Source organism: Balaenoptera musculus, chromosome 7, assembly GCF_009873245.2.
Source record: "Balaenoptera musculus isolate JJ_BM4_2016_0621 chromosome 7, mBalMus1.pri.v3, whole genome shotgun sequence".
NCBI classification, from domain to species: Eukaryota; Metazoa; Chordata; class Mammalia; order Artiodactyla; family Balaenopteridae; genus Balaenoptera; species Balaenoptera musculus.
In genome coordinates, this window is record NC_045791.1 from 83,054,908 (window position 1) to 83,067,020 (window position 12,113).

The following is a 12,113-nucleotide window of genomic DNA, read 5'->3' on the forward strand; positions in this document are numbered from 1 at the left end:
GTTGGATCCAGGTCACCTCACATGTCTCTCCTCCCCTCACCAGTAGGCTGGAAAGGGCATATTCTCCTCACAGTGACAGCAGAAGCACCAGAGGGCACCCCAACACTCAGACACATTTAAATGGCTTGCATCCCCTTGGCCAAAACAAGTCACATGGCTGAACTCAAAAACAAAGGGCAGGGAAGCGAACTCCACTACTGGGGAAAGGAACTATTGATACAAAGATGAGTGACAACATGGATGAACCTGGAAGACATTATGCTAAGTGAAATAAGCCAGACACGGAAGACAAATACTATATGATCTCACTTAGATGTGGAATCTACAAAAGTCAAACTCATAGAATCAGAGAATAGAATGATGGTTGCCAGGGGCTGAGGGATGAAGGAAATGGGGAGATGCTGGTCAAAGTGTACAAGCCTTTGGTTATCAGATGAATAAGTTCTGGGTGTCTAATGTATAGCCTGGTGATTACAGTTAATAATGCCATCTTGTATACATGAAATTCACTAAAAGAGTAAATCTTAAGTGTTCTTACCACAAAATAAAAGGTAACTATGTGAGATGATGAATGTGTTAATTAACTTGATTGTGGAAATCATTTCATAATAAATGCGTATATTAAATCATCACATTGTACACCTTTAAAAGTCACATGGTACATCCTAAATATATACAATCTTGATTTGTTAATTATACCTCAATAAAGCTGGAAATAAAAAAATAAGAATGATTTTTTAAAAGTTGAATGGTAAAACACAAAGATAAAGAAAGGAGTAAGGAATTGGGAACTTGAATGCAATCTACCTCAGCTTTTTCCCTACACAGTTGACCTCTTCACTCTTTACTCCTAAATGGCAAGAATTCCTCTATATCTTTTCCACCAGCTTTCATGATTTTTTAGAGCAAAGGGCCTCCTTCTAAGGAATGTGACCCATTTTCACTCAAGGTACTCTTATTAAATTGTACAAAACACAGATCAAAGTGAGTGTTTATAATTCAGCTGGGCTCTTCTAATGTTTAGCAGATGGAATGGATGAGTTCCAAAGCAGTTACAGGAGCCTTGGTATCAGATAGCACATTTTCAGGTGTGTAGATCTCCCCACCATACTTAGTGGCAGATTTAAAATCCCACCATCAGTCAAGGGGAAGAGAGAGGACATGGAGGATTGTGTAGGAATTTCATGGGCCAGTCCTAGAAGCAGCAAACAACACTTCTACCTACATTCTATGGGCCAGAATTCAGTCATATGGTTGCAAATTTTATAGGTGCAAAGGAGACTGGGAAATGCAATCCAGCTGTATGCCTAAGAGGAGGAGAGAACTGGTAAAGTGAATAGTTAGCTAGTCTCTGCCATATTCTACATTAAGCTGTCTTTATTTGAATGCCAAACCACCTAAAGTTGGCTTCAGAAAAGTGCTAATGTCTTATTTGTGGGAGTTTAGAGGACCACGTCTCCAAGGCTGGAGGAATAAAGGAAAGTCTGGCACCAGGTATGAGGACATTGAGTAGCTAGAGAAGTAGGGACCACAGTAGCATGAACAAAACTCGGCTTAAAGAAATGTAAAACTGTACCAGAACTTGAAGAAAAAGCATGTGAGGCACCAATGATCTTCAAGATTCCAATGCGTGGAATTCAAACAAGAAAACTAAGTGAGTTCTTAGAGGCAAATACCATCCAAGGACAAAAGCCTTGACTTCATTTCACTCAAGTCTGCCCTGGGGAAGCAAGACTTCCGTATATGTTACAGATTTCACCATTCCATTAATGGCTTGCTCCCTAGACTTATACTGTCACCCGAAATAAATTGAAGCTTGAACAAGCAATATAATCAAAATGATTTGGACACAAAAGTCTTTCTTCTCTTTCTTTCCCACTCCTTTTGCCCACCTCCCCCCTCACAAGAGCTGACCTGAAGGAAGTAAAGGAAAAGCTAGGCTGAGGATGTTGTTAACACCTCCAAGGCCAATGAAAGACAAAATGAATTCAAAAATTATACTTCCAAAGTACTCATCATGCTTCCCCAAGCTGGCAAGTTCCTTCTTTCTAGACAATGACCCAGCCCCCCCTGAAATTTCAAGCCGGTTGCTATTTCCACCTCTCTCAACTGGAGGCTTTATTATCTTAAGGTGAGAAAAGTTTCTTCAGCAGAAATCTGCCTGGGAGAGAAATCGGAGTGATTTAAGCAGTGCTGATGTGTACTGGAGATGGAAGAGAATCCCCAGCTGCCACAACAGAAAGAAAAAATGTAACCTCAGATGCATTTATTAAGGTAGGTTGGATATCTGTTCAGCCAATCCTCTTTTTTTTTTTTTTTCTTAATTCTCAGATACTATTGTAATGAAAGCCACCACAAGTTCTCAGCAAATCACAACTTCGAAGGAAAATGTCAATCCCTATCAAACCCCAGTGAATTGTTGCAGCTGATGGAAATCTAAATTCATCAGTTGCTTTCCCCATTTCCCCCTCCATTCGCTCCAACCACCCGCCTCCTCCTCCAACTCCTCACCCAAGACTGCAGGAACAGAGATGCAAATCAACGCCTTCGGGACATGCCATCAGACAATGGGAAGGTCTAAAGAAAGTTTAAAGCAGAAAGGGAACGAAATTTATAGACTTAGCATTAAAATCTTAAAGGACCTTAGGAACAGCAATGAATCTGATGTTAGGAAAGGCAGGAGCTGCCAGAGGCCATGGCAGAAAGGCCTGACACGGGCCATAAATCTAAGCTTAGGAGCAGAAAAAATATAGGCTTCTTTTCAGGCTGAGGCAGCATGATGCAAAGATTCCAACCTGGACTTGAAAAGAGGCAAGGCCACAGAGGCATGATAGGGAAGAAGCGGACCGGGGACTGCAAATAAGGAACGAAAAGAGCAGCAGATTGTGTGGGTGGGAGCGGAGAGCCAGCTCGGGCCTGCAGAGACCGGCAACAAACACACCAGCAACATACATTTGGCTGTGGGGGGAGCTTGAAACTGATCCCCAAAGAAACAGAAAAGCTGTGGTTGCTCCTTGTTGCATCTATGAGATGGAATGCAAACTAACCTTGTAAGCGACCAGAATCAACACGAAAAGCCAGGCAGCTGGGGGCAAAACAAGGTTGTGGAGGTGTCAGAAGATTGGGGTGGGAGGGTCGGAAGATTGGGGGTGGGGAGCTTGGGAAAGGCAGCAGTATCCAATGGTTATGACACAAGCTGGGCAGCCAAGAACTCCCAGGGTTGTCGTGAATTTTCATTCACTCATTCTATGTATTTTTGGGTTTTGTTTTTGTTTCTTTCAATTATGCCCTCTGGGGCCCAAATATACTACATTAAGACACTAATTAAAATGCATAAAACCATTGCAACTGAAAATAACATACCATGTATTATTACGAAAATGCCAAGCTCAAGTGGCCTTCCCCCTGGGACAGGCTTCACTGGAACCACAAAGTTGGCACCACTTTGATTGCCAGGGCTGACACCAGCTTCACCCATTTCCTAGGGTGAGGCATTCTTTTCTCTGCCTCAGTTTCCCCCAGAGGAAAAGAAGTAAGCAGATCTCTTTCACAGTTCACAATCAGCAGGAAAGGACTGATTGAATTAATATCTTCACAGTACATTTCAAACCTTTGAAATTAAGTTATTGCTAATGTTAAATAAATATATACCCAACTCACTCATGTAATGTAACTCTTTCAGTGTTTTAAAATATAAAAATCAATATAGCTTTTCCATGTCTTACATCCCTCTCCACTCCATTTAGTTTCTATATTCTGCATTTCTTCTCTTTGGCTTTCCTAATGGCTTTCCCCTACTTATCAAATTTCTGTCCACTTTTCTTTCCTAGTGTCCATCATTTCTCTCCTTTCTGCCATTCGACTCTCCTCAATTTCTCACTTCTCCTATTTGTCTTGGAAACTAGAGTGCACCTCATATGCAATGTCATTTCATAGGTGAGTACATATGGTCATTAATATTCATTAGTTTTCTTAATCTCTAGTAAAAATAGAATAAAACATGTTACCTTTCCATGTGTCAGACTAGTTGATTACCAGAATATATATTTAAAGTATAAAACTCTCCTTCTAGAGAGAACCTAGAGGTCAGAAAGCTCTGGGTGGTTGGTGCTTTCCTTGGACCGACCAAGGAAAAGGGAAATCAGCAAAGTTAAGAGATAATCTTGGGGGAGAAATATAAGCCTCAAAGTGATCAGCATAACTATAGCCTTCAGCAGTGAATTCACCTAAGTGATGATCATCTTTTCACATCCTAGACTCACCAGCAGATCAAAGGGATTTCTGCAAAAAGTTAAGAATCTTAGACTCTAGAACCTAACCTGCAGTGTTTCGTGTTGCCTGTAAAAAGTCAATGTGGATCAGGAAAAAAACTGGCTGTTATGACTCACACCCCGCATGTACTATGTTAAAACCCAGAAACAAGCCAAAATGACTGTGTAAAAGATAAAGGCTGTGTAAAGAGTAAAAAAATAAAATAAAGAGATGGAAAAGTAAACACCATCACAGATGTAAGGATATTCAGATATTTAGGACCTCCCATAAGAAATAACTTCTTTTTTTTCTTAAGTCAATGGAGCCATAAGTAAATGAACTTAATCTGACTTCTAACTAGCTCATTTGGTGAAAAGCTAGTGAACTAGAAGTTTATTTGCAGAACTGGGATCTTTCAGCAGCTCAATAACAGGCTTCCTGTTTGACTTTGGGCAAGTTATTCAACTACTTGATATCTGAAGTTACTCATCTGTAACACGAGTAAAACAATATGATAGCCATGTTATTTTTGGCTCTTGGGCTGCTCCCAACCTTGAATGTGTAACTGAATCTCACAGAGGAATTTCACAAAATTAATGAATATCTACAAATGCTGAAGTGCCTCAGGTCAATGTTGACTTCATGGAGTTATAATTATAGAGTATCTGTTAATAGCCCTGGTGCCACCACCCTCTCTCTTAATCATTACTGTTTCTGTCTGGTGTGTCCCTTCTGTTTAAGAATCCATCTGTCCCTCCCCTCCTAGAAGACTTTCTCTCCATTCCACCATCCATCTGAGCCGTTACCACATCTTTCCTCTAGAATGCATAAGAGACTTTGTTGACCTTGAATTGCCTCTGCTTCCTCCCTCTGTAACACCTTATAAGCTGGCTTCTGTCCATCACTCTATATGGTTTTCTTTGTGTCAAACTCAATAGTTCCCCGATGTACAAATTTTCCTACAAAGATGTGTTCTTCTCACCACTTTTTCTGGTGCTGTGAAGGTTGATGTCTAGACTTCAGAGATGCTTCCATGTAGTAGATCACCTCCAACCTTTCCGATGACTCCTTGGCAAATTCTTATTTCTCTTCCTGCCCAATGATCATCCTTTCTAATTCTTTCTAATAAGTGGCTCACCTAATCATGTACTTTTTCTATTAACTGTCTGTATAATCTCCAGCTTCTGTTCTTTATCTTTTAGATCTTTAGCATGAATTCTGTTGAAGATATATGTGTCACTTATCCATTGTCACAATAGTAATGCATAACAAACCACCTTAAAACTTAGTGGTCTAGAGGGGAGACCTTCAAAATGACAGAGGAGTAAGACAGGGAGATCACCTTCCTCCCCACAAATACATCAGAAATACATCTACATGTGGAACAACTTCTACAGAACACCTGCTGAACGCTGGCAGAAGACCTCAGACTTCCCAAAAGATATATATTTTTTTTCCTTTTTCTCTTTTTGTGAGTGTGTATGTGTATGCTACTTGGTGTGATTTTGTCTGTACAGCTTTGCTTTTACCATTTGTCCTAGGGTCCTGTCTGTTCGTTTGTGTTTTTTTTTAGATAGTTTTTAGCACTTGTTATCATTGGTGGATTTGTTTTTTGGTTTGGTTGTTCTCTTCTTTCTTTCTTTTTTCTAATTACTTTTTAATTTTCTATTTTTAATAATTTTTTTATTTTTTATTTTAATAACTTTATTTCTTTTTATTTTATTTTTTCTTTCTTTCTTTCTTTCTTTTTTTCTCCCTTTTCTTCTGAGCCGTGTGGCTGACAGGGTCTTGGTGCTCTGGCTGGGTGTCAGGCCTGTGCCTCTGAGGTGGGAGAGTCAAGTTCAGGACATTGATCCACCAGAGAGCTCCCGGTTCCACATAATATCAAATGGAGAAAGCTCTCCCAGAGATCTCCATCTCAACGCTAAGACCCAGCTCCACTCAACGAAGAGCAAGCTACAGTGCTGGACACCCTATGCCAAACAACTAGCAAGACAGGAACGCAGCCCCACCCATTAGCAGAGAGGCTGCCTAAAATCATAATAAGGTCACAGACACACCAAAATACACCACCAGATGCGGTCCTGCCCACCAGAAAGACAAGATCCACCCTCATCCACCAGAACACAGGCACTAGTCCCCTCCACCAGTAAACCTACACAATCCACTGAACCAGCCTTAGCCACTGGGGGCAGACACCAAAAACAACGGGAACTACAAACCTGCAGCCTGTGAAAAAGAGACCCCAAACACAGTAAGTTAAGCAAAATGAGAAGACAGAGAAACACACAGCAGATGAAGGAGCAAAGTAAAACCACATCAGACTAAACAAATGAAGAGGAAATAGGCAGTCTACCTGCATAAGAGTTCAGAGCAATGATAATAAAGATGATCCAAAATCTTAGAAACAGAATGGAGAAAATACAAGAAACGTTTAACAAAGACCTAGAAGAACTAAAAAGCAAACAAACAATGATGAACAACACAATAAATGAAATTTAAAATTCTCTAGAAGGAATCAATAGCAGCATAACTGAGACAGAAGAACAGATAAGTGACCTGGAAGATAAAATGATGGAAATAACTACTGCAGAGCAGAATAAAGAAAAAAGAATGAAAAGAATTGAGTACAGTCTCAGAGACATCTGGGACAACATTAAACGCACAAACATTCGAACTATAGGGGTCCTAGAAGAGGAAGAGAAAAAGAAAAGGACTGAGAAAATATTTGAAGAGATTATAGTGAAAAACTTCCCTGATATGGAAAAGGAAATAGTAAATTAAGTCCAGGAAGTGCAAAGAGTCCCACACAGGATAAATCCAAGGAGAAACATGCCAAGACACATATTAATCAAACTATCAAAAATTAAATATAAAGAAAAAATATTAAAAGCAGCAAGGGAAAAACAACAAATAACATACAAGGGAATCCCCATAAGGTTAACAGCTGATCTTTCAGCAGAAACTCTGCAAGCCAGAAGAGAGTGGCAAGACATATTTAAAGTGATGAATGGGGAAAACCTAACACCACGATTACTTTTCCCAGCAAGGATCTCATTCAGATTCAATGGTGAAATTAAAATCTTTACAAACAAGTAAAAGCTAAGAGAATTCCGCACCACCAAACCAGCTTTACAACAAATGCTAAAGGAACTTCTCTAGGCAGGAAACACAAGAGAAGGAAAAGACCTACAATAACAAACCCAAAACAATTAAGAAAATGGTAATAGGAACATACATATCGATAATTACCTTAAATGTAAATAGATTAAGTGCTCCCACCAAAAGATATAGACTGGCTGAATGGATACAAAAACAAGACCCATATATATGCTGTCTACAAGAGACCCACTTCAGACCTAGGGACACATACAGACTGAAAGTGAGGGGATGGAAAAAGATATTCCATACAAATGGAAAACAAAAGAAAGCTGGAGTAGCAATTCTCATATCAGACAAAACAGACTTTAAAATAAAGTCTATTACAAGAGACAAAGAAGGACACTACATAATGATCAAGGGATCAATCCAAGAAGAAGATATAACAATTGTAAATATTTATGCACCCAACATAGGAGCACCTCGATACATAAGGCAAATGCTAACAGCCATAAAAGGGAAAATCGACAGTGACACAATCATAGTAGGGGACTTTAACACCCCACTTTCACCAATGGACAGATCATCCAAAATGAAAATAAATAAGGAAACACAAGCTTTAAATGATACATTAAGCAAGATGGACTTAATTGATATTCATGGGACATTCCATTCTAAAACAACAGAATACACTTTCTTCTCAAGTGATCATGGAACATTCTCCAGGATAGATCATATCTTGGGTCACAAATCAAGCCTTGGTAAATTTAAGAAAATTGAAATCATATCAAGTATCTTTTCCGACCACAACACTATGAGACTAGATATCAATTACAGGAAAAAATCTGTTAAAAATACAAACACATGGAGGCTAAACAATACGTTACTTAATAACCAAGAGATCACTGAAGAAATCAAAGAGGAAATCAAAAAATACCTAGAAACAAATGACAGTGAAAACACGACCACCAAAACCTATGGGATGCAAGAAAAGCAGTTCTAAGAGGGAAGTTTATAGCAATATAATCCTACCTCAAGAAACAAGAAACAACTCAAATAAACAACCTAACCTTACACCTAAAGCAATTAGAGAAAGAAGAACAAAAAAAAACCCAAAGTTACCAGAAGGAAAGAAATCATAAATATCAGATCAGAAATAAATGAAAAAGAAATAAAGGAAACAGTAGCAAAGATCAATAAAACTAAAAGCTGGTTCTTTGAGAAGATAAATAAAATTCATAAACCATTAGCCAGACTCATCAAGAGAAAAAGGGAGAAGACTCAAATCAATAGAATTAGACATGAAAAAGGAGAAGTAACCACTGACGCTGCAGAAATACAAAGGATCATGACAGGTTACTACAAGCAACTATATGCCAATAAAATGGACAACCTGGAAGAAATGGACAAATTCTAAGAGAAGCACAACCTTCCAAGACTGAACCAGGAAGAAATAGAAAATATAAACAGACCAATCACAAGCACTGAAATTGAAACTGTGATTAAAAATCTTCCAACAAGCAAAAACCCAGGACCAGATGGCTTCACAGGTGAATTCTATCAAACATTTAGAGAAGAGCTAACACCTATCCTTCTCAAACTCTTCCAAAATATAGCAGAGGGAGGAACACTCCCAAACTCATTCTACGAGGCCACCATCACCCTGATACCAAAACCAGACAAAGATGTCACAAAGAAAGAAAACTACAGGCCAATATGACTGATGGACATAGATGCAAACATCCTCAATAAAATGCTAGCAAACAGAATCCAACAGCACATTAAAAGTATCACACACTATGATAAAGTGGGGTTTATCCCAGGAATGCAAGGATTCTTCAATATACGCAAATCAATCAATGTGATAAAACATATTAACAGATTGAAGGAGAAAAACCATATGGTCATCTCAATAGGTGCAGAAAAAGCTTTCAGCATAATTCAACACCCATTTATGATAAAAACCCTCCAGAAAGTAGGCATAGAGGGAACTTACCTCAACATAATAAAGGCTATATACGACAAACCCACAGCCAACATCGTTCTCAATGGGGAAAAACTGAAACCATTTCTTCTAAGATTAGGAACAAGACAAAGTTGTCTACTCTCACCACTATTATTCAACATAGTTTTGGAAGTTTTAGCTATGGCAATCAGAGAAGAAAAAGAAATAAAAGGAATCCAAATTGGAAAAGAAGAACTATATCTGTCACTGTTTGCAGATGACATGGTACTATACATAGAGAATCCTAAAGATGCTACCAGAAAGCTACTAGACCTAATCAATGAATCTGGTAAAGTAGCAGGATACAAAATTAATGCACAGAAATCTCTTGCATTCCTATACACTAACGATGAAAAATCTGGAAGAGAAATTAAGGAAACACTCCCATTTACCATTGCAACAAAAAGAATAAAATACCTAAGAATAAACCTACCTAGGGAGACAAAAGACCTGTAGGCAGAAAACTATAATACACTGATGAAAGAAATTAAAGATGATACCAACAGATGGAGAGATATACCATGTTTTTGGATTGGAAGAATCAACACTGTGAAAATGACTATACTACCCAAAGCAATCTACAGATTCAATGCAATCCCTATCAAACTACCAATGACATTTTTCACAGAACTAGAACAAAAAATTTCACAGTTTATATGGAAACACAAAAGACCCCAAATAGCCAAAGCAATCTTGAGAAAGAAAAAACAGAACTGGAGGAATCAGGCTCCCTGACTTCAGACTATACTACAAAGCTACCGTAATCAAGACAGTATGGTACTGGCACAAAAACAGAAATATAGATCAATGGAACAAGATAGAAAGCCCAGAGATAAACCCATGCACATATGGTCACCTTATCTTTGATAAAGGAGGCAAGAATATACAATGGAGAAAAGACAGCCTCTTTAACAAGTGGTGCTGGGAAAACTGGACAGCTACATGTAAAAGAATGAAATTAGAACACTCCCTAACACCATACACAAAAATAAACTCAAAATGGATTAAACCCCTAAATGTAAGGCCAGACACTATCAAACTCTTAGAGGAAAACATAGGCAGAACACTCTATGGCATAAATCACAGCAAGATCCTTTTTGATCCGCCTCCTAGAGAAATGGAAATAAAAACAAAAATAAACAAATGGGACCTAATGAAACTTAAAAGCTTTTGCACAGCAAAGGAAACCATAAACAAGATGAAAAGACAACCCTCAGAATGGGAGAAAATATTTGTAAATGAAGCGACTGACAAAGGATTAATCTCCAAAATTTACAAGCAGCTCATGCTGCTCAATATCAAAAAAACAGGGGGTGGTGGTGTGATGAATTCGGTGATTGGGATTGACATGTATACACTGATGTGTATAAAATTGATGACTAATAAGAACCTGCCGTATAAAAAAATAAATAAAATAAAATTCAAAAATTCAAAAAAAGAAGTTATATTATCCAAAAATATATATATATATATATATATATATATATATCTCAAAAAAACAAACAACCCAATCCAAAAATGGGCAGAAGACTTAAATAGACATTTCTCCAGAGAAGATATACAGATTGCCAACAAACACATGAAAGGATGCTCAACATCACTAATCATTAGAGAAATGCAAATCAAAACTACAATGAGGGTGGTAGAGGTGTAGAACTGGTGGGGTGGGATAAACCACACTCCTGGTGGAAGCAGAGGAGCCGAGCAGGAACCATCGCCAGTACAGTGGTAGCAGTTGGACTGACCATTGCTGCTGCAGGATTTGCAGCCCGTTACGCTTTGCAAGACCTGAAGCATATGGAGCCTCAAGTAAAACAAGTTTTTCAGAGTCTACCGAAATCTGCCTTCAGTGGTGGCTATTACAGAGGTGGGTTTGAACCCAAAATGACAAAACGGGAAGCAGCATTAATACTGCTATTAGGTGTAAGCCCTACTGCCAATAAGGGAAAAATAGATACGCTCATTGATGAATTATGCTTTTAAATCACCCAGACAAGGGAGGATCTCCTTATATAGCAGCCAAAATCAATGAAGCTAAAGATTTACTAGAAGGTCAAGCTAACAAATGAAGTAAATGCATGATTAATTTTAAGTTCTTACTCATTTATGTATATGAGTACCAGTTTTTTTATAATAAAATGCCTCAAAGCTACACATTTTAAAAATTGGCATAAGCTAAATCGAAGCCTTCATATAAATTTCAGGATTTAAAATCAGATTATAGAATATTTGTAGGTTAATACTCAATAATTATGGATAAATGCATGCCATTTGAAGTGTTGTTCATTAAAAAAAAAAAACTACAATGAGGTATCACCTCACACCAGTCAGAATGGCCATTATCAAAAAATCTACAAACAATAAATGCTGGAGAGGGTGTGGAGTAAAGGGAACCCTCTTGCATTATTGGTGGGAATGTAAATTGATACAGCCGCTATGGAGAACAGTATGGAGGTTCCTTAAAAAACTAAAAATAGAACTACCATATGACCCAGCAATCCCACTACTGGGCATATACCCTGAGAAAACCATAATTCAAAGAGAGTCATGTACCACAATGTTCATTGTAGCTCTATTTACAATAGCCAGGACATGGAAGCAACCTAAGTGTCCATCGATAGATGAATGGATAAGGAAGTTGTGACACATATATACAATGGAATAGTACTCAGCCATAAAAAGAAATGAAATTGAGTTATTTGTAGTGAGGTGGATGGACCTAGAGTCTGTCATACAGAGTGAAGTAAGGCAGAAAGAG

At 38.2% G+C, this 12,113-nt stretch overlaps 1 pseudogene; it reads left to right on the plus strand.

The window, feature by feature from the left end:
* LOC118897975 overlaps positions 1–11,439 on the plus strand; it is a 34,524-nt pseudogene extending 23,085 nt beyond the window's left edge.
* Positions 11,440–12,113: the final 674 nt, after the last annotated feature.